Source organism: Sminthopsis crassicaudata, chromosome 1 (genome assembly GCF_048593235.1).
Source record: "Sminthopsis crassicaudata isolate SCR6 chromosome 1, ASM4859323v1, whole genome shotgun sequence".
NCBI lineage: Eukaryota > Metazoa > Chordata > Mammalia > Dasyuromorphia > Dasyuridae > Sminthopsis > Sminthopsis crassicaudata.
The window spans coordinates 92,765,109-92,788,425 of NC_133617.1; the positions used below are offsets into that span (position 1 = coordinate 92,765,109).

The 23,317-nt window shown below is 36.2% G+C and overlaps 1 long non-coding RNA gene across 1 annotated transcript in view; it reads right to left on the minus strand.

Moving 5' to 3' along the window:
• Window positions 1-22,139, minus strand: part of LOC141540947 (uncharacterized) — a 53,221-nt gene extending 31,082 nt beyond the window's left edge. Inside the window, exon 1 of the long non-coding RNA XR_012481614.1 lies at window positions 21,968-22,139. This is a non-coding gene — a long non-coding RNA (uncharacterized LOC141540947). The remainder of the gene's footprint in view (window positions 1-21,967) is intronic.
• Window positions 22,140-23,317: the final 1,178 nt, after the last annotated feature.

Below are 23,317 nucleotides of genomic sequence, written 5' to 3' on the forward strand. Positions count from 1 at the left end.
CAATGCAATGCTGAAGTAAAAAAGGTCTTTTTAATCATGGCCACCAAAGGGAAAAAAAGGATAGCACAATGTGGACTTTGTTGACAAAGGTCGATTATACCGTGTGAGGGATGTAATAAGGCTGTTATCTTCCAGGAATATAAAATGTTTCCTTAGATTCTTCCGCAAATCCAAGAAGTATGGGAAGTTTCAAATTCCTTCAGCTGACCTATTTCCCAGTAGGGTTCAAAGCAAAAATTCTAGCAAAAAGAGGTGCTTTGGGGTTCTTTTGAAAAAGAATGGGCTACTTTTAGTGTCTAGGAATTTCATCTTCTCTGGAGGTCTTCAGCGACTTCTGTATGGCTATTTGTAAGAGGAAGTAGGGCTGTGGGGGTAGGCGGTGGCGGGAGATTCCTGTCCAGATGCTGGTCAGACTAACTGACCACTGTGGTCTCTGGCAGCAATGAGGTCTGTGAGTCCCTTGAGTAGAATCCTAATCGTCAGTTCTGTGAAATGTATTCTTATCCAGGTTCAAGTTATTAAAGGTTGAGATGGACAAATGGAAGATCTTCTGGGAGCCTCATAGCAACAGTCACGTGCAGGTGGCCAGGCAGAAGGGGCAGAGGAATATGTGGAGTTTGCTAAGGATGATCTCTAGAGATCAGAAGGAATGACTGGCCTAGGAGGAGGAAGCTGGGAGGAGGAAGGGGACAGGTCTCTGACCCTGCTGGTAGAGTAGGAGAATAGCTGCGAGAAGCAGACACATTCACATAAAAAACATGAGGAATCCCTAGACCTGTTTCATCCCTTAGCTGGACAACTTTGCTGTAGTCACATTGAGGGGAGAGTAGTACAGTTTAGGGGGAGAGGTAGTTGGGAATAAAGAACAAAAAAATGGATAAAATAATAAAATAAAAACAATTTCCATTTTTGGTGGCAGCATGGAATGGACTATTAATAGAGAATTGATCCTGGCCCTTGGGACCTTTTTGTTATAATTTAAAAGGAGCTATGTAGGGAGGTGACTTGTGTTGGGCATGGGCAAGTGAGCTGGTACCCAAAGCTTAAAGTTTCTGAAATTCCTAAAAAACCTTCCTAAGTTTTAGTTTTTGTTTTGTTTTAGCTTTATTGTTTTGTTGTTTGATTTAGACCTTTAGTTTCGGTTCAATTTGGGGAGGTATATTTGAAAAGGGACAATGAAAAGTTGCCAAGAATCCAGAAAGGATTAGAAGGTCAGAGAACCTATCACAGTAAGTGGAATTAACTCAATGTCTATAGCTAAAGAAGACCATATCTTCAGAGTATAATGCAACACAAGAGATCACTATAAATAAAACATGTTCAAGGAAATACCTGGGTACATGAACACAGAAAGCCAAATTCTGTGGATTGTGAATTCTGGGCAAGAGTCTCTTTTATTCCAACATGGAACTCATCAGCATGACTCCTGGGCCACCAAAACTTGTTCTCCATTAACATGTTTGTGCCATTCATTGTTTTTGATTCAGGTACCACCTTCCAATGCTGACCATTCACTTCAGCTCCTTGTATTATTGCAACCAGGTCAAGTTCTGTTCAGCTAACCCAAGAGCTCTGACCCTCTCCTAATTAGGAACTTTCTGAATAGACCGCTCCTTTACCCCCAGTTTGAGGAGGTTTTAATCTGTTCCATGTAAAGGTATCTCTGCCTGTCCCAAAGGCTATCCTGCCTAAGAATGTGACAAGAAGAAATGGTATAGCTGAAATATTTTAACTGGTCAAGAGAAAACTATAGGGAGATGAGTGGGCAGGGGAAGGGAAGTGGGGTAAAATCACTCTTTTCATATATCTAAAAAGCTACCATAGGAAATAATAGAGTAGACCTCCTCTTCCTGGCCACAGACAATACAATAGATGGATCAATAGATGGAAGCTACAGGGAGTTCTATTTTAATTCAATAAAAGATAGAAGTTCCTAATAATAGCTAGGGCTTATATAGTATTTTTAAAGTTTGCAAAATGCTTTATAAATATATCTCATGTTTATCTTTATGAAAATCCTAGGAGGTAGGTATTTTCTCTATCCCTCAGTTTATAGATAAGGAAACTTGAGGCAAATTAAGCTTAAGTGAGATGCCCAGTGTCACAGCTAGCAAGGAGCAGCTTTGTGACACAGCAGACAAAATGCAGGACTTAATAGGGAAGATTCACCTTTCTGATTTCAAATCTGACCTCAAGACACTCGCAAGTCATTTCATTCAATTTGCCTCAGTTTCCTCATCTGTAAAATGAGCTGGAGAAGAAAAAGCAAACTGCTCCAGGATCTTTGCCAAGAAAAACCTGAATGACGTCACAAAAAATTGGAAACAACTGAAAATAAATAATGACAACAATTAGTCTTATAAGAGATCTCAGATAACCTAGCTCAGTCTTATGTCATCAGTCTTATGTCATACAGTGCATGGAGTGCTGGGCCACAGAAAAACTCATCTTCCTGAGTTCAATTCAAGACCCAGACACTGATCTCCAGAAAATAAACCAGATATAAAGTCCATACTGTTCTTAGGAAACCAAGGTCCAAAGAAGGCATGGATGTCCTTGGTTCTTCACCTCTCACTTCTCAACAGAGATCACAAGAAGCTTTCTGGAACAAATACCAGAAGTTCTTAGTCATGCTCTCAATGAAAGGAACAATGTTTTTAATTGGATTCGTTATTTCATATTTGCTTCTAACGGCCACAATCATGGATTTTTCATATTGGGACCAACTTTTCTTTGCATTTAGCCCTTCTATTATAACTCTTGGGGTTATACTAATATTCTCATGGAAGAAATGGAGTGGCTGAGACCTTTAAGAGGTCTCAACCCAAGCCATATTTCAGGATAGGGACCAAATCTCCAACAGACCACAAATTACAACCACAGACTCTGGTTAGGTTTAACCTTTTTTCTATTAGAATTTGTAACAATCTCAACAAACAAAGCCCCATTGTGGCCAAGTCCACATGAATGTCCAACCCTGCACAGGGTTGTATTTAGTGTACTAGCAATCTGCAAACTGGGCTGAAGAAGGAAATGGCAAATCCTTCAGTAATTGCCAAAAAACAAACAAACAAACAAAAAAAAAAAAAAAAAAAAACTCATGAACAATATAATATGGTCAAAAGATCTCAAAGAGATGGATGCAACTAAATGACTGAAAATCTAAAAGGGTTTATAAGATAATAGATTTGTAATTGAAAGCAAGCATGGACTAGATTCAGCTTGTCCCAGTATAGCTCCTAAAGCAGAGTCTATTGTTGGAGTTGATTGTTAAATTTTCAATATGAGCATTTACACCTCAAAAATCAAGAAACCTACAAATCAGGATATAGTTTATTATTTTATTGATTGTATAGATTTAAGAACATGAGGGAGAAAACATTAATAATGCAGATTAACTTTTAAACGTGTGAAGACTTTTTTTTTTTAACTTCTGAAGAATTGATTGTTAAACATTTACTAGCTCTTCCATACCTGGAAATGACCTTGAAGGTAACAGTCCATTCCATTTCACCCATTTTACAAATAAAGTAACTAAGGTCAAGAGTAACATGATTTGCTCAAGATGATACCAGTAATGATAACATAATAATGCAGATCAAATTTTTAAAAGCATGCGAAGACTTTTTTTTTCCTTCTGTAGAAATGATTGTCAAACGTTTACTAGCTTTCCCATACCTGGAAATGACCTTGAAGGTCACTTAGTCTATTCCATTTCATCCATTTTACAGAGAAAGTAACTAAAACCAAGAGTAGCATTATTTACTCAAGATGATTCCAGTAATGAGCATCAGAACTCTTAGTTGAAGCCTGATCTTGCTTTAAACCCATTTTTCCTTCCATTATCCCACAGCCTTGTCATCTCCAGACATTCTAACTAGAGTCTTATGGTCTTGTGACTTGCAAAATGATTGGGGAGGGAGTGGGAGTAGAAGAAGAAAAGGGGGAAAGGCTGGAAGGAAAACAGAGTCTATTTGCAAGACGAACTGAGGTTCATGACAGGTGCGAGGGAAGGGTGGAGGTGGGGTGGTAACTGGATGTGAACCAAGTTCAGGGGATAGGACTGAGCAGCATCTGGGAGCTGCTGGAAGCACTTTTTGGCAAGCATGCTTATGTTGAGGGTGCAGGAGGAAGATCGGAGGAAATGACCTTGAATGGGGACAGACAGCACTCAATCACAGCAAGGATGTGCCAGGGCAGGTTGAGAACCACAATTGCTTCCTCTATTGCCCACTCTTGTTCATTATGTTTGGATAAGCCCCAGGAGAGGTACAGGAAGCATCAGAGATAAAGGTATTTTTTAACGTAAATAGATTCAAGGAAGGGGAAAATGTGAAAAATATGACTTGTCCCCTGAAATACTGTCAGATCATGGAGGATTGGGGTAATAAAGTTATAGATTTAGAACTGGAACAGACTTTAGAAGCCATAGAATCCAACCCCCTATTTTTTACACATGAGAAAATTAAGGCACAGGGAATTTAATGCTGGCTTGCTCAGGATTATATACTTAATAAGCATCTGATGCTAGACACAATTTAGGTCTTCAAGATGTCAAGTCCTGGGTCCTATCTATTTTACTTTGCTGCTTCTTCATCTTGCTTGCTCTGTGTGTGAGGAGTCTATCTGGACCACCACAGCTATCAGTAGTTAAAAATTTACCTTGGAGATATGTGTGGTCCTGTTGTGACAGAACACTGGCTGATGAGAAGGAAGAACAGAGTGTGTAATATGAGAGGTAATTTGTCAGGAGGTGGCAGTCTATCCCTGGGAGAATCTGCTAAAGATATTTGAACCCTTTGCCTCTAGAGAACCAAAAGGAAATGTTGGGAAAGGGGGAAAGCATGAAAATGTTACTTCTTCCTCTCAAAGAATCAGTTTACTCCTGTTTATTCCAAGTTATTAGGGCTGACTCTTCCAATCATCTCACTCCTACAATTTTTATCATAGGTTAGTTTAGTATTTCAATTATTTAACATCCCTTTGTACTCAAGGCTGGCCATGAGGTGATACAGTGGCTAGAGCACTGGCCAACAGTCAGGAAGATCTGAGTTCAATCTAGCCTCAGATAATTCTTAGTTGTATAACCCTGAGCAAGTCACTTAACTCCTATTTGCTTCAGTTTTTCATTTGTACGATGGAGACATACTGGAGAAGTACATGAAAAACCACTCCAGTATCTTTGCCAAGAAAACCTGATGGACAAATTGGTGGAGTCAAAGAGTCAGACCTGACTGAGCAAATCAACCACCAAAAGAAAACTACTTGAGGCTTGTCAACATCTTGAGAATGGAAGTCATAGATTTATCAGGAAGGAATTGTGATATGGTGGAAAGATGTGCAAAATAAATGTATTGTGCCCTTGGAAGTACATGATGCACCTCATTTCCAATGACAGAGAGTGGCAGATATTCTCTAATTATTTTCTTTTTTTCCCTTTTTTCATTAATAATTGCATTTTACTTTCCAAAATGCATGCAAAGATAATTTTCAATATTCATTCTGCAAAGTCTTGAGTTCTAAATTTTTCTCTCTTCCTTCTCCCCACCCCTTCCCCTAGATGGCAAATAATCCTATATATGTATATATATATATATGTATATATATACACACATATATATATATGTATATATATACACACATATATATATTGAACATGTACAATCCTATACATATTTCCACATTTATCATGCTACATAAGAAAAATCAAATAAAAAGTGGAAAAATTTACAAAGAAAAAAAGTAAACAACAACAGAAAAGGTAAAAATAGTATATTGCGATCCACATTCAGTCCCCATAGTTCTCTTTCTGGATGCAGATGGCTCTCTCCATCACAAATCTATTGGAACTGTCCTGAATCACCTCATTGCTGAAAAAAAGTTAAGTCCATCATAGTTGATCATCATATAATCTTGTTGTTGTTGTTTAGTTCTATTCACTTCACTTAGCATCTCTGATTATTTTCTATTGGCATTGAAGACTATCTTTATTGTCTGTTAAGCTAGAGCTCTTGAATACACTAAAGGGGTAGTAACCTCTTTCCCTCTTCTTTCTACTCCCCATGAAATACAAGGATGACTTCCTGAGCTCCAGAGGGGAAGATGAAAGGAAGCTCTGAGCTAGCTCATGGTGCCCTTCACAAACCAGCACCTGAAATGAGGGCATCTGAGTTCCAAGTCTGCTGCACTTAAAGACATTTGAGTAGGAATCCTTTGCCCTCTTGAGACAATCCATTCCACTTTTGTATATTTCAAATAAGACAATTTTCCTCTATGTTAACCCTAAAATCACCTCTTTGGAATTCTCTGTTATTACTAGACATAAAAATTAAATATGGCTTAGTCCCTATCCATAGGTAGTTTCTAAGTAATTTGAGGGAAGGAGGGGGAAGGTAGGATAGTTTAGGATACCACTTGCATAAATAAATGCACTACAAAAGAAAATGTGGTCAGTACAGAGCAGAAGAATTACTTTTCATGTGGGAGATCAGAGAAGATTTTATACAAGAGAGAGCACTAACCTGGGACATGAAGAAACATAAGTAACAGCCAAAGATCACAAGGTAGTGTGTTCCTGTTATGGGGGCAGCTTGTGTTCCTTGGCAGGAATAGATAGAATGAAACTGGGGGAAAACTAGTTGCCTAATTTATTTGCTATGTAGAAATATCCAATGGAAACAACAGGAGTATGACTGGAAAGATAGGTTAAAGTCAGAATGCAGAAGGGAGACCAATTATAATTTTATAATTTTAAAATTCACACACATGAATTTCCTCAAGAATAATTAAAGAATATTTTTTTTAATGTCAGTCACTTGACAAGTGTTTATTAAATAATATAGCCCAGGCATTGTGCTAAGGTCTGGGATATAAGTACAAGCCAATTGAATGAAGGTCTTGACCTCTGAGAGCTTACATTCTAATGAAAAAGACAACACAAAAAGGAAACTAAAAAGTTAGGGAATATAATTCTGGAAAACTAAAGGTGCCTAAAGAGTTAGACTCAGAGCTGGGAGAATAGGAGAACTCTCAAGTTATACAGAACTGAATAATAGGACTAAAGGTAGGTAAAAGGAAGAAGCAATCAGCATGAAGTTTATAAAATGAGTTGCAGGACTTTAAAGTTGAAAGGGAACTTAGAGAACATGTAGTTCATTAAAATAGACATCCTTTGAGAACTTGTTCTATCTTTGCTTACAAATAAGCATTTGACAAATGCCTGTTTATTAAGTCAAGTCCCTCATTTGTCAGGTAAGGAAACTGGGGGCCAGAGATGTGATTTGAGTTGTCCAAGTCAGATTGTTACATAGCAAAGCCAAACCTTGAATGCAGATTTTCTCTCTGCCTCTTATCTTGTACCATTTCCATTATTTCACTATTCTCCATTCTGAGTTCCCCACTCTGAGTGGAGCTGTGATGGAATGGATACAATAAGTACATTTTCTTTCTTTGAAGAACTTACATCTAGTTGGGCAAAAGACACACATATACAGTTATAATTCCTAATATCTTTATAGTGTTTGGATTGATAATTAAATAATTATTTAATACAAGTGAAAGGATTCAAACAATTTTCAAGCACTAAGCCAAGGTTCAATTCTCCATACTACATAGACTCTTACAAAACAATTAGCTAGCAAGTGTGGTATTGAGGAACGGAGAGAGTCAAAGAAGAGAGAGTCTATGTTTTCTGGAGTAATCAGAGAATTTTCATGGAGGAGCTTAAATATGAACTAGACACAATTCTCAGGTACCACTACACATCTCTCAGATTGGCTAAGATGATGGGAAAAGATGATAAATGTTGGAGGGGATGTGGGAAAACTGGGACACTGATGCATTGTTGGTGGAACTGTGAATGCATCCAGCCATTCAGGAGAGCAATTTGGAATTATGCTCAAAAACTTATCAACTGTGCTTACCCTTTGATCCTGCAGTGTTACTACTGGGTCTGTGTCCCAAGGAAATTATAAAAGAGGAAAAGGACCCACATGTGCAAAAATATTTATAGCAGCCCTTTTTTGTAGTAGCAAAGAACTGGAAAATGAGCAGATGCCCATCAACTGGGGAATGGGTGAACATGTTGTGATACATTGAAGGCAATGGTAAAAAATGATAAACAAGGTGATTTTAGAAAGGCCTGGAAAGATTTACATGAACTGATGCTGAGTGAAACAGAGAGAACCAGGAGTACATTGTACACAATAATAGCAAGAATGAGTGATGATCAACTATGAAACGCTTGGTTCTTCTCAGCATTTCAGTGATCTGAAGCAATCCCAATAGACTTTGGACAGAAAATGCCATCTGCATCCAGAAAAAAAGATCTAAAAAGAGATTGAATCTTAATTAACACATTCTATGTTCACTTCTTTTTTCTGTTGTTTTTTTTTTTAATCTCTCCCATGGTTTTTCCCTTTTGCTCTAATTTTTCTCTTCCAACATGATCCATAAAGCAATGTGTATCAAAAATAAATAAACTTGCTACAATTTTAAAAAAGCATGAACTAGACTCTGAAGGATATACTGAATCCCTTTGCTTTGAAAGTAAAATCAATAAAGCAAGGGTCAAAGAGAGTAAAAAGAAGCAGAAGGATGTTTTGCACACCAACTCTTGAAAACATAATACTGACAAGTAATTGAATAAGGTTTTTTAGTCATGCCTTTCTCACTTATGATCACCAAATATGCCCGGTTTCCCATGAAGGCTTTTCCCAACACAGGAACAGGTCATCCTATTAACATTCTCCAGTTTTGGAGGAGAGTTGCTCTGCCCAGACCTTTGTTAACTCAGCCCTTGATCTCAGGTGGCCTAAATCTCCTTAAGAACAATCCTTTCTACAACTCCTTGGATTCATAAATCATCAGGTTTCCTTTGTAGAACTTAGGCTTTTCTCTCCTTCATGACTAGCTCTAAGTATGTGATGAATAAGAGCAGTGAAAAGAAGAGTAAAGTAATAATGGTAAAAGATAATGGCAATACACTAAAGCTCACCTCTGAAGCTTCATGATGGTATGTAGGTGACCTTGCATTATCAAAAGTTAATTCAGCAAGAACTAGCAGCATCTACCAATCTCAAAAGGTATAAAGTGCCTTTGAATTGAATTGAAGGGACTGTGTTTGTGGAGATCATCACTAAATTGGCCACCATGTGTTCAACTGTCAGCCACAGTAATTTATGAAACCATAGAGGAGGGCGTGGGATCTTCCTATTCCAAGAATGAAATTATATCTATTTAGAGATGTATGTCTGTTCTCAGGATAATGCAAAGAAAAATAAGGTTTGGCTTAAGGTTTGTTAAATTAAATTCAAATTGCATTTAAGTGGCCAAGTAATTTAGCTAGCATTTAAAGGCATAAGCCTCAGAACTATCAAAACTGAAATTTGAAATCCAAACTAGGAGTCAGATGCCAAAGCTGGAGCTCATGACCAGGTTGACCAAGCCAGAACAAATTATGAACCTGTGATTGAATTCATCAAAAGAATAAACTACATTTCTATAGTGCCATATACAATTCAAAAGCCTTTATCCAGCAGGTACTATGCAAGGCACTGACCTAAGAGGAGGGATTACAAAAACAAAAAGGAAATAGTCCCTATCCTGAAAAAAAATTGCATTTTACCTGGAGGAAAGGAAGGTGTAAGAATCGACATGTATACAAATAATGCAACAAAAAATTCATGAATCTGTGTTAATAACTGGATGACAGAGGTGGGGAAGTGAGAATAATAAGAATCCTAATATAGAAGGAGGTAGTACCTGAGCTATCGTTAAAGGAAGCTAGACAAAATTCTATGAAGATAGAACATATTTGAAATATAGGAAACTATTGCAAAGGCACTAAGTGGAAGAGCAGCAGTTTGACTTTCCTCATAGACAGAAACTTTGTGTGGAAGATAATATAAAAAATAACTCTTCTCATTTTCATTGAGCCACAAAAATGGAGAATTGAAAGTACCTTCAGCAGCCATCTAATCCAATTTATTTACCAAAGGAATCTCCATGATAACAAACAAGATGAGAGCTCATGCAGCCTTTGCTTGACTTCCTCCAAGAAGGAAGAATCCACTGCTTCTAAAGGCAGATTATTCTATTTTTTGAAAGTCAAAATTATTAGGAACTTTTTTTTATTCTACAATCAAACTGAAATTTGCCTTTTTGCAAATTCTACCCACTATTCCTGGTTCTGCCTTTTGTGATCAAAGGAAACAAGACTTATTTTACAGATAAAGAAACTGAGGTTCAGATCAGTACAATGATTTGCTTAAGGTTTCACCATTGAGAGGTAGAAGTACCAGAGCTAGGTTTGAAGAGAGATTTTCTAGCTTCAAGTCAAGTTCTTTTCCCAAGTTCTTATACTACTTTTCACACAAAAGATTTCCCCTACCCCAGCTTCTTTTTGAGGGCAGCAAACACATAATAATAATAATAATTATTATTATTATTATTATAAAGTTTTTATATAGTGCTTAAGGTTTGAGAAGAGCTTTACAAAATATCTCATTTTTCCCTCACCAGAAATGAGAAGGATAGGTATTATGATCCAGGGTCATATAGGAAGTCAGAAAACAAATGGAAATATGTGTTATTTTTACTAAGTCAGTAGGCTTCTTCCCATAAAACCCTTGCAGAGGCACAATTCATAAGTGTCCTTAGTTTAAGAAAATGTCATGATTTTCATCCTTATCACTTCAGAATTTATGCTAATATAATCTTGAGTTAACTTCTGTCCTGGCTTTGAAGAAAAGCTTGCTGAGCCAAATAGGAATGCAGCAGTTGTCATGATTATGTCCACAATTTATGCATTTTGACATAGTTGATAGAAAGTAAGATTTGGTGTCAGAAAAATCAAAGTTTGAATTCTGCCTGACATATTTACTGTTATATTTACATATATCCTGAGCAATCATACAACTTCTCTTTTGCTCAGTTCTTTCATTTTAAGAATGGAGATAAAAATATCACCTACTTCACTGGCTTATTGTGAGGATCAATTGAGCTAGCATATGGTAAGAGCTTTTCAGATCCTTAAACACTATAAAAATATTAACTATTATTATTATAAGCACTCACTACAAGGAACCGGGCAATCCATATTCTATTCATAACAAGCATTATCATTTTGGCTTTGATTTAATGCCAAGAAAATATGCAGCCTAACTCAATGGGATAAATATAATTTAACAAGCATTTCTTAGTACCTACTATGTACCAGAAACTGGAGATTTTGATGAGGCAAAGAAAATAAACAAACAAAAAACAATCCATTTCCTAAAGAAGGTTACATTGTATTTTAGGGAAATAATATTCATTAAGATAAGAGAATCATAATTCAAGAAGAAAAAAGATAACTAAAGGGAGAGGAGCTTAAAAGGGTTGCCACTAAAAGCTTTGAAAAAAGCTAAGACTTCCAAGAGGATGCAATGAGAATAAAATGGGCAAGCTAAATAAAAGCATGAAGGCATGCTTCTATAAACTGAATGTGTTATATATACATGTATTATGATTTTCAAATGTCTATTGGTGCTATTGAGGTTTAATAAATTCATCATAAAAGATAGCATTGAAAAGTAAATATAAAGTGAGCCTTGGAACCAGGATATCGGGCTTTAAGTTTTTACCTCAGACACACTGAATAATTAATCCTGGGCAAGTCACTTAATGCTCTAGAGAGCCCTCTAAAGTTTATTCCTGAGTTGGTAGTAGGTGTTTTCCTCTTCTGGAATTTCTTTTTTATCAATAACACAGCAGGTCATAAATCACAGATCAATCCTCCAGTTCTACTAAAATTATGTACCTTTTTAAAAATTATGTATTTTTATCAAAGTATAATAACAACACAAATATTATGTGTATACAAGAGTAGGGGAATGTAAAAGTTTGTGTTGAAAGGGGAGTTTTATAATTGAAACTAGAAACTATTTTTATAAACAAAATTATAAAGCAAGCATTGAGTTTGAATGAGGAAACAATTATTTTTAGATACTTCCTGAATTATTTTATATTTGTACTTTTAATTAAATTTTATTTTTTCAGTCAATAGAAATGTTTTCCCTTCCTTTAATTTCTTTTCCTCTCATGAGAAAGGAAAAAACCTTTTATTATAAACATATATGATCAATCAAAAAAAAATTCTTATTGGTCATTGAGTACATCAGCTATCTCTCAAGAGATGGGTAGCATGTTTCGTCATAAGTCCTCTGGAATTGTTGTAGTTAGTCATTTCACTGATATTATTTCTTAAGTCTTTCAAAATTGTTTGTCTATATAATATAGTTGTTATATAGCACAATAGTTTTTCATTCTCTTCTTATCACCTAATTTGTTCACCTATTTCCTAAATGAAATGGCTCTTCAGTTTTCACTTTTTTCTTCCATAAAAAGTTTTGCTGTCAAGATCTTTCTTTGATCTATTTAAAATGTTGACCAATTAATGGCAAACCTAGGCCAAAGAGTAAGCAAAATTTAATGACTTTTGGGTAATAGTTCCAAATTACTTCTCAGAATGTTGGGATGAGTTCTCAGCTTTATTAATGGTGCATTGGCATATCTCTTTTCATACATAAATTCCTTTCAGCAACTGTCATTTTATTTATTTTTCCCCAATTATTTTTTCCAATTTTGTCATTCTAACAATAAGGTGGAATCTCGGAATTGTTCTAATTTTAATTTCTCAAATTATTAATGATATGGTTATTTATAGCTTGTATTTATTTCTCAGATAGTTGTCTGTTATATTCTTTGACAATTTATCAACTGGAAAATGATTGTTCTTATATATTTAAAATTTCACTATATATCTTATCACAATAATTACCATTAGCTTTATATTTTACTTCAGCTGAAACATCATAGATTTGCTCCAGTTTTTAATATTATTTATGTTTCAAGTATTTCTTGTAAGCAACATATTGTTAGAATCTACTATTTAATGCAGTCAATTATTCTCTTTCATTTTATGGGTTAGTTCATCCCATTTATATTCTGTTATGGTTAATAATTGTGTATTTCTTTCTGTCCTGTTTTACTGTATTCTTCCTTCACTGTTTCCCACTCCATCTTTATAAATATAGAAAGATAGTAAGATAAAAGGAATATTCTCAGGATTCATGATCTAGTTTTGGTATAATCTGCTTCTACTTCAGTGACTTCCTACTCTCTCTCTCTCTCTCTCACCTTGATACCACTCACTGGTTTTGATCCTTTCTTTGAGAACCTCTTTTTGAGATCATTCTCTATAGAGTTTGTTTGCTTAGGACTGATCCCTTCTTTAATCTGTTGTTCCTTTTATTCTCCTTTCTCCCTTTTTTTCCCCTTTATTTTGCCCATTTGTATGCCCAACTGAGTATCTAATCTTTCCTCCTTTGACCAGTTCAGATGAGAGATTCAAGTGCTAACATTCCCACTTACTTTTCTTTTTATACATACCTACTCATATATCTTGAATAGATGATATAATTTCCCCTAACCTTCCTTCTTTCTAAGCCTAATATTTAATTTCCCCCTTCTTTTTCTATTCTTATGTTAGGATCTTTAAGATAATAGAAACACCCTCAGGTCTTTTCTAATTAGGTTTCCTCTATGAACTCTGATGCTGATAGAGTTATAAGAGAGTACATGTATCATCTCTTCATATTAGAATAAAAACAGTTTATCCTTGTTTAGTCCATTATGATTGCTTGCTTGCTGATTTTATTATATTTCATAATACTCTTGATGTTAATACTTATATTTCAAAGTTTTTATTCAGTTCTGATAATCAGGAATACTTGAATGCCCTATATTTTCATTTAAGTTCCATTTTCTCCCAAATATATAATTAGACTCAACATTGTCAAGTGATTCTGGGTTGTAAGTCTATATTTTTTGCCCTTTTGCAATATTGTATTACAAATTTTTTGCTGTTTTATAGTGATGGCTGCTTCTTTGATCCTGATTGTGACTTCTCAGTACCTGAACCTTTTTTTTTTCCTGACTTCTTGCTATATTTTTTTCTTCTACCTAGAATCCTTAGAGTTTTGGCTATCATGTTCCTAAAAGTTTCCATCTTGGCATTTCTGTCAAGAAGTGAATAGTGCATTCTTTCCATAACCATTGCATTATTTTGTTATATGAGATCTGAGTATTTTGTTTAATGTTTTCTTGAAATGTGATATCTGAAATAATTTTTGGTTGATTTTCAGGTAGTTCAATGATTCTTAAATTATCTCTCTTTGAATTATGTTTTTTTTTTTTCTTTTTTGAGATATGTTATTTGTTGTTGTTCTTCAGCCATATTTGACTCTTTGTGACTTCATTTTGAGATTTTCTTGGCAAAGTTACTTCAGTGGTTTGCCACTTTTTTTCTAGATCATTGTACAGATGAGGAACTGAGGCAAATGGGTTTAAATGACTTGACCAAAGTCAAACAGCTAGTAAGCTAGTAAGGCCAAATTTGAATTTACAAAAATGAGTCTTCTTGATTTTAATCCCAGTGGCTCTATCCACTGTGTCACTTAACTACCTAATATATCTTATAGTTTCTTCCATTTTTTTCAGTATTTTTATTTTAATATTTTGTGGGCTCATAATGTCATTAAATTCTTTTCAATCCATTATAATTTTCAGGAAATATATTGCCTGGATAAGATTTTTCTCCTCTTCTGCCAACATTTTAATCACTTCCTAATTCTTTTGTTTTCCCCCTCTATCTTTTCTTTCCCATTTTCCCTCTAGCATTCTTATTTATTAAAATAAAAAAAAATTTTTGCATATCTCTTCCTGAATTCAAATTGAATTTGCCACTAAGCTGTTTTCTACTTTAAAACTTTGCTTATAGATGTCATTTTATAGAATCATTTCTTCCATCTTTTTGTTTTCAGCAAAATTGTCAGCATTAATTTTTTTTTTTATTTGTGAGATTCTTCTTTTTTTTTTTTGTTTACTTGGTAGTTCTTCCATTTTACTTCTTTATTTTGGACTTTATGTTAGTACTGGGCTCTATGGGTACCTCTAGAAAGAATGTTATTATCTTCTTAGGCCATTGAGAATTATGAGAAAAGAGTACAAGGAAAGCTAGGCTGGGAACCTGTAAGCTTTTAATGCTCCCAAAGTTATCTGATCCAAGGTAAAATTTGATCACTGCCCTACTGGTGTGAACTTTGCAAGTTCCTGACTTGTCTTTGGATCTGAACAATATATGTTAGCCTGCCATTGTTTGGGAGTTCCAAGTGGACTGCTCCTGAATTCAATCAGCCAGTTGGAAAGCTCAGCTGGTTCAGTCTGGCAGAACTGCCTGTCCTCCTCTGATCTGCTTAGCTTATTACTTTGCATGCTTCAGACTGGAATAGGAACTGAAATTGAGACTCTAGTCTGTAGTCAGTCACATAGCAAGAGTCACTTGCTTCTAATGTTGCTTCTTGCTCAGTCTGAGAACGGATACCACTCCTTATTCTGGAATGCCACCAGGTCTCCTCTTTGTTTCTCCACGGAGCTCTGATCCAGAACTGGTAACAATTAAAGAGTTGCCATTTGTACTTTTTTTTTGTACCCGATCAAGACTAGGTTTTTCTGTGTGAGTCGAGGACTTGGTATTGTCATGATATATATCTTTATTCAGTCATTGCACTGGAAGGGCTTACATTGCTATGTCTGACTAGACCTTGTCCTCAATGTTGGGATGTCTGTCTGGTTTTGCTCATCTAGGCAGAAAGATATATTTTTTTTATTTCTTGAACTTTGGTGATTTTTAAAAAAATCTTTGTGGGAGCGTTATGGTAGGAAATTAAGCTATATTTCCTTCTTGCTTCTGCACCATTTTAGTTTTGCTCTCCAAGTTTAGGAGTATCTATGTACTGGTTAAAATAGGAAGCTCCTGAATTTAGGCAAAACAATTGGAAATTCAATCAGCTCATTTAAAAAGAAAGGACACTTTCTCTTTTCCATTACTGAAAGTGATTTCTCCCACTTAAAACCTGAAATCAAGATCTCCACTATTTCCCCCCACCCACTTGTTTATATCTATGTCACTATCTCCTTCCTCCAACCTACACTTGACTGAAACTCTCTGAGGCTAGAAACAATCAATTTTCATTTCTGGATCCTCAGCCCAATCACATTGTCTTGCCTATAGGAAATACTTAATAATTTATTTTGTTGAATTAAATTGGTTGAATTGAAGAAAGAAGCATGTACTTAAACTGAATTTCATGAAATTGAAATTGTAAAGCTAGATGAAAACTTGGACATTATATATTTACAAATGTGGAAACTCATACCTAAGGAGGTTTTTAAAAAGTATTTCATCAAATGCAAAATCATAAAACAAGCTTTGAGAAATAATTTGTTAGGTACAAAGCCTTATGCTAAAACCAATAAATATTTCCAGGCTTTAAAAAGCTTACATTCTATTGAGATGAAGCAATGGATAAACAACTAAATACCTACATGATAATTTGAGAAGAGAATACCAATAACTAAGGGGTTGGAACAGGTTTTTAGAAGGATTCAGCATGAATCTATGATAAAAAACTGAGATTATAAAATGTAGCAAGAAGGAAGGAGTTTATTTCAGACAAGGCAATCAAGAGAAAACAACATTAAATAGCAAAGTCAGGATTGGTTTTTTGATGAAATTTGTTCAAATGTCTTATCTAAGTAAGATTTTTATTTTATTTTGTTTTTCAAAAGGAGATTTTTGGAATAACATAAAAAGAAGCACAGAAGGCAATAGTTTGGGTGGTAATGGATTAAGGAAATCAAGCTGTTAAGAATCATGGAATTTTAGGATCTCAGAGATTATCTAGGGCAACTATGTTGGAGGAAGAAGCCTCTTCAGAATATGCTGAAGAAATGACTATTGAATTTCTTCCTGAATTCCTCTAGAACAACATCTTAAGAAGGCAGTCTATTACACCTTCTGGACAGCTCTCCTTGTTAAGAAAACTTTGTTACACCAATTTTAAATCTGAATTTTTGCTTATTTTACCTAATTCTGACCTCTGGAGTTATGTAGAGCAAAAATTTTTTTCCTGGTTTTCTTGTATTTCTGGGCCATTTTCCTTTTTGACCTCTCCCTTTGGAGTTTGAGGAGTTCCTTCAAGACTCATCTCAAATCCCTCCTTCTGCAGAAAGCTTTTGTTAGCCCTGAACCCTGTTATTTAATCTAATCAAATTAACATTTATTGAGGGGCTACTATGTGTCAAGAACTATGCTAAGTGCTGAAGAATTTATAATCCACTAAGGGGAGGCAAAAGGAGGCAGGAAATTATGGTGGAACAAGAAAACAAGGGGTACCCACAGTTGCATCTTCTTCTGTACTTTTGAAACCAGCGGATAAAAAGATGTAAAGTGGAATGAGATTAGAATCCAGCTTTTACTTCTGTATAAAAAGGCATAGAGTTTGGTACTCTACCTCCAGCCTCCATTACTGTGGATGGCAAACTTATGAGAGCTTGTGAATAAGTCTGGCTGCACAGACAGACATGAGAGGATTACACTCTCCTTTGTGGAGGAGCATCAACATTTCTGAGATATTAGTTCCATATTGAATATTTAAGAATGATAATTTCTATCTCAAGGGACTTTTATTAGGATCAAATACAATAAAATACTTAAAGAGCTTTGTAACCATTAAGCACTATCAAAATCAGAGTTACTTTTCATTATTATCAGTATCATCATTGTTATCACTGCAGAAAGTATATAGATGCACACTCTCTCACATTAGGATGTATAATAGATTTGAAGAATAATAGAGGAGTTAAGAGGGTGACAGTAATTTGAGGCTTCTTTGCCTGTAACAATGAATTATTCCATCCTTATAGTGTTTCCTCCTTCTCCGATTAGTCTCTCCCTCTGGGTGATTGCAAATCAAGTTGTTCTGACCTAGAAGCAAGCTGACTTTCTTAATTTTTTTTCTAGTCTGGATAATGACCATATGTGAGATAGGAACAGCATCCTTGTCCAGCCTGTCACACTATTTTCTAAGATTATCCTTTCAGTTGATCAGAGAAGTTTGCCCTCTGCCTTTACAAATTCAATCTAGTTCACTGCTGGGTCATGAGAAGGCAGATCCCTCATCAGAGAATGAAGCAGAGAATTAAGGAATACTAGGTACTTAACACCTTACCCTGTTGCCAACTGCTTCATTTACCCTGATTAAACTAAGAAATAAAATCACAGAAATTTAAAGTTTTATAGTCTAACTTCCATCAGAAAAGAGTACTTACTCTCTAACATAACCAGTAGATATTCATGCAATTTCTCCTTCAAGACTTAGAAGGAGGTGGGAACCTACCACCAATTACTGAATAACAGAACATTAAAAGTAGAAGAGATATCAAAGAGCCTATAACCATGACCTTTCCATTTTACATAGGAGAGATTAAATTGCTTGGACATATTAGGTTCTCAGTAAACAGTGGATTTATTGAAGTGCTCTGTTAAAAACTGTAGTAGATAGTAGAACCAGAACTCTAAGAAGCTGGCAAATTCTACCTGCACACTCTCTCTCCTCTCAGTTCCTTTCTCTCCACTGACACAACCAGCCTAACCCTCACGATTTCTTGCCTAGATTTTAGAAGATGTTTATTTTCTAATTCATCTTGCCTCTAGTCTTTTTTCTTTTCCAATTGCTATTCCTATTGTCAATTACTATTGTTTCCCTTCTAAATAGTAATATATTAATCAAATTTTCAGATAATATGAAGGTGAAATACCAAAGTGAATGATAATATCCAGAAATGATTTTTATGGGATGAAAAAGGGGACTGATTCAAACAAAAATTTAAAAGACAGGATGGAACAGAAATAGCAAAGAATTTGAGAGTCAGAGACCTAGATTCAAATCTCACATTGCACAAACTACTTGAATGACCTAAGGAAAGTCACTTAATCTCTTAGATAATCTCTGTTTCCTCAGGTATAAAATGGAAAGAGTGGGCCAGATGGACCCACTATCTCATTTCAGCTAGATATCTTAGTATATAAAGCACTGGACCCATAGTCAGGATGACTTGAATTTGAAAACTACTTCAGATACTTGCTAGCTATCAAGGCCCTGGGAAAATCACTTAAGCATTCCCTGCCTGTTTCCACATCTGTAAAATGAGAATAATAAATTATATTTACCATCCATAATTATTGTGAAGATAATTATAAAGTGCTTTACAAATCATAAAATATTATATAAATGTTAGATATCATTATTAGTTATTAAACCTATTATAATCTATAAAGATAAAATGTAATAAATATAAAGAATTGTAGTAATTTTTCAAAAATCGGTCCTAGAAATACAAAATTATTAGAGGGACACTTGGTACTTTGTCAGAAAACAATTCATGTGAAAGAATTTTATGTTCTAGCAGACACAAGAACTCACATGATTTCTATATGATGCAGCAGTTTAAATGGCTGAATTGTTAGCCATATCAAGATTCCTTTATGTGGCAATTATCCTTAACTTAAAGTCTCAGGGAGCTTTCTGGGATTCAGAGAGGTTAAGTAACTAGCTAGCCAGGATGACAAAGTCAGTATGTCAGAGTCAGGATGCAAACTCCATTTCTAAAGCAGAGAATAGCCACTGCTCCAGACAGCCTTTCTATTTGATCTGAAGCTGAATTTAGAATTGTGGAATTATCTTTAGCATAGTCCTACCTTCTATAAGTGGTCCTGATGAGAAAAAATTCAGATTATTCTACCTAACTTTTAGATTCCTAAATCTCTTTTGAATAATGATGCATTTCACTGAAGGGGCATTTCTGTTTTCTGGGATTTGATGGAACCAATTAATGACTTCTTCCCATAGGAGGATTTGGAGATCCCTGATATCAACTGGAACATATAGTCTAAAGCATCTGAGAGTATCTTTACCAGAGCTTTAAAGATATAGTTCTTGTTTATGGCTTGTCTTGTAGCTGACTAGATAATTACTTAGATATGTTCATTAGAGTATCGTGTTAATTTGCTGCTTTCCCTCGCTGTCTTTCTTGGTTCCTCTCCTGATATGGGCCAGCCAATTTCTGTCTGTTGATAATACCTTTAATATTGCCTGTACTGATCTCCAACTACAAGCCTGTGTGTGTATTTGTGAGTGTCTGTAAAAACTAAATAAGAATAACTGACTCCATTTAAACTTATCCCAGCTCCACTAGAACCACAAGTAAGGGACACAGTTTGCAGATAACCAGCAGAAAGACAGTGCAGGATAGTGCAATAGAAAGAGTATTATATTATGAAGGAGATTTGGTTCTTTCATTGATTCCATGAGTGACCATGAGTAAAGCAATTCCTTTCCCAAGATGACCGCTAAGATTTTTTCAAGATCATCTACTTTAACTCTCTCCAGATCCCAGACAAAAGACTAAGGATGGCTCTAATCAAAATTACTTTCTCTGCTAAAATAATAAGTCAAAATGTGACTCCCACTGTCATACTCAAAAGCATTTCAAGAAGACAAAAAAGACTGGAAGATGGAGAAGACATTTAGAAATAATAGAGGGCAGCGAGGTAGCGCAGTGGATAGAGCACCAGCCCTGAAGTCAGGAGGGACCCAAGTTCAAATCTGGCCCCAGACACTTAACACTTCCTAGCTGTGTGACTGTGGGCAAGTCACTTAATCCCAAATGCCTCAGCCAAGAAAAAAAAAATTAGTAAAAGAAGTGTTGCCATCAATTTGGACCTTATGAGTAATCAATTAATAGTGTTTTTATTTGTTTTACTCCTAGAAAATAATTTTACTCACTGACCCTTCCATCCCTTACTTAATAATTAGTATTGAAAATAAAGTTATATCTAGGGATATTGGCACTTGGGAGAGATTTGGTGACGAGGGAGGAAAACAGTGGTACCCATGGTGGTAGCATAGCTGAGTATCTAATCATGTATAAAATCCCACCAAAGGAAGTGATCCATTCCCCAAAAGTATTAGTGTTACATGCGGAAGTCTAACTGCTGATTTTTGTGCTGGAGACAAAAAGCACAAAACATCTGGAAAGAGAAGCACAAAACCAGGTGCCCTTCACTTCTGAGAAGGAGGACACAGGAAAGAGAGGAACCTCTCTAGGATCATGTATGCTATGGAAGGAATTCTTTTTTTGATACATGAGTTGGACTGAGTGTCTATTGTGGACGTCTTCAAAGTTCTAGGCTTTTAATTCTATGGTTTTGTGTTATGGAAACATTCTAGTTTATAGAATCTTTCTTGCCACATGGCAAAGTAACAGAGCGATCTCTCCTTGGACAGACCTGGATTCAAGTGTCTCCAAAGGAATATACTGTGTCAGTCTGGTAAATGCCTGCCAACTCTCTAAGACCAGACAAGGTGCCAACCTGCACTAGTACAGGAAAATCTGTCTCAGAAACTCCTTACACTGATGTGGCCATGGGCCCAATAACAAGCAAACAAACAACCTAGGGGCTAAGTTTAGATATTTCTAGTCAGCTGGTGCTTCCTAAATGTTGATTAAAAATGTCCTTATTCCCCATCTCAGTTACAAATCTTTCCATAGGTTTTGGGAGAAAGGTGGCTTCTGGACAAGACTTAACAAGTTACATGATCCTACTTATGGTAAGCTAACAATTTTTACTTCACATTAATAGAGACTGGCAAAGGACCATGAAAAACTATGTTGGGAGACATCTCATTCCCCACTCTACCTTTTCTCCCCTCTGTCCTGACCCTGTCCTTGTTGTTCCATGTAGGTAAAGTTAACTCTGTCCTGACCCTGTCCTTGTTGTTCCATGTAGGTAAAGTTAAAACCCTGCTGCCCTATATTTGTAATATCTCTGAGGAAGAGCAATGGCCTGGGGCAGTTCTGGTAGAACAATCACGTCCTGTGTTAAGAATGTAACTTTAAAGATGTCGGAGAAGATACACGCGACTCTGTGAGCTCCCTTCTTCCCTCATTACCAATTAGATAAATCAGCCTCAAAAACAGCACTGGACTGATAGAAACCACAATGAGTGGAAGCACCACTTACCAGCTGAAGAGAATCTGCAGTTTCCACAGAAAAGGTCAGTTCCCAGGGGAGGAAGAAGAGAGGCCAGCACAGACGGCTGGGTGCTAGCATACTGTGCCCATCGGGCTGAGAGGGCTCTGGGATCAGAGAAGCCACTGAGATAGAGGAATCTGGCACAGGCTGTTAGCTCTTCTCTGCTTATAAAACAGCAGTTCAGAGGAGAAATCAAGCCACTTTAAAATATAAAGCCAGATACCAGAACCACCCCAATCCGGGAGTGAATCAGCAGACCTCAGCACTGTGGGTGTGGCCGACTTAGGCAATCCAGGCTTTCACCTGGGGGTAGTTAAGAGATTGAAAAGTGGGCGGGGCAGTAACTCATAGTGCCTGGCTCAGCTGGAGGCTGTGGAACGGAAGTCCCAGAGAAGCAGAACCTTTGAACTAGGGACCGCGGTTTCTGGCAGACACTTCCAGTTTGAGCGCAGGGGCTTTTCACGTCACCTGCTGCAGACATCCACGCCTCACCAGGACGCATAGGCTGGGATTTGTGTCGCTGTTACTGTTCAGTTTCAAACCTCAGGGAAGCCACTAGAACAAAGCGCCCTCGGGGCACAGCAGTGCTAATCACCTCTGAGGCACTTACAGGAAGGGGGTGGGGAACTCTCTCCCAGAGTTCTCTCTTAGCTCTGGTGCAGGAGCTGCTGCATCCATCCGGTCAGGGAGGAAGCTGGTACGGAAATAAAGAAATAATTTCCTACCCCAGGGACAGACCCCAAAAGATTTTAAAATATGAGTAAAAAGCCAAGAAGAATGATTGATTCCTTCTACACAGAGAAAGAGCGGGTATCCAACCCCAAGGAAGTTAACAGCAGAGAGTCAGCAGATAACAGCCTAAAAGGGAACGATTCCTGCCCCCCATCACATAACTCTCTCCTGGAAGAGACTATTAAAAAATTAAGAGAGTTTGAAGAAAAATGGGGAAAGGAAAGGGAAGCTATGATAGACAATAACAACGTTCTGAAATTGGAGTTGGAAAAAATAAAGAATTCACAGGAGATGCAGGGAAACAAAAATTTGTGAATTAGAAAAGGTTAAAAAATCACAGGAAAGTAGGATTTCTCAATTGGAAAAGATAAAAAAAAGTCTCAAGAAAATAGGATCTCTGAATTGGAAAAAGAAAATATTTCTCTTAAAAAAATTAGGGAAATGGACAAAAATTCAATAGAGTAAAATAATTCATTTAAAAACGAAATTGGGCATATACAAAAAGAACTAAAAAATTAAAGAAGAAAATAACTCCGTAAAAGTCAGGATGGAACAAATAGAAATGAATCATTCACAGAGAACCCAAGAATCACTCAAACAAAACAA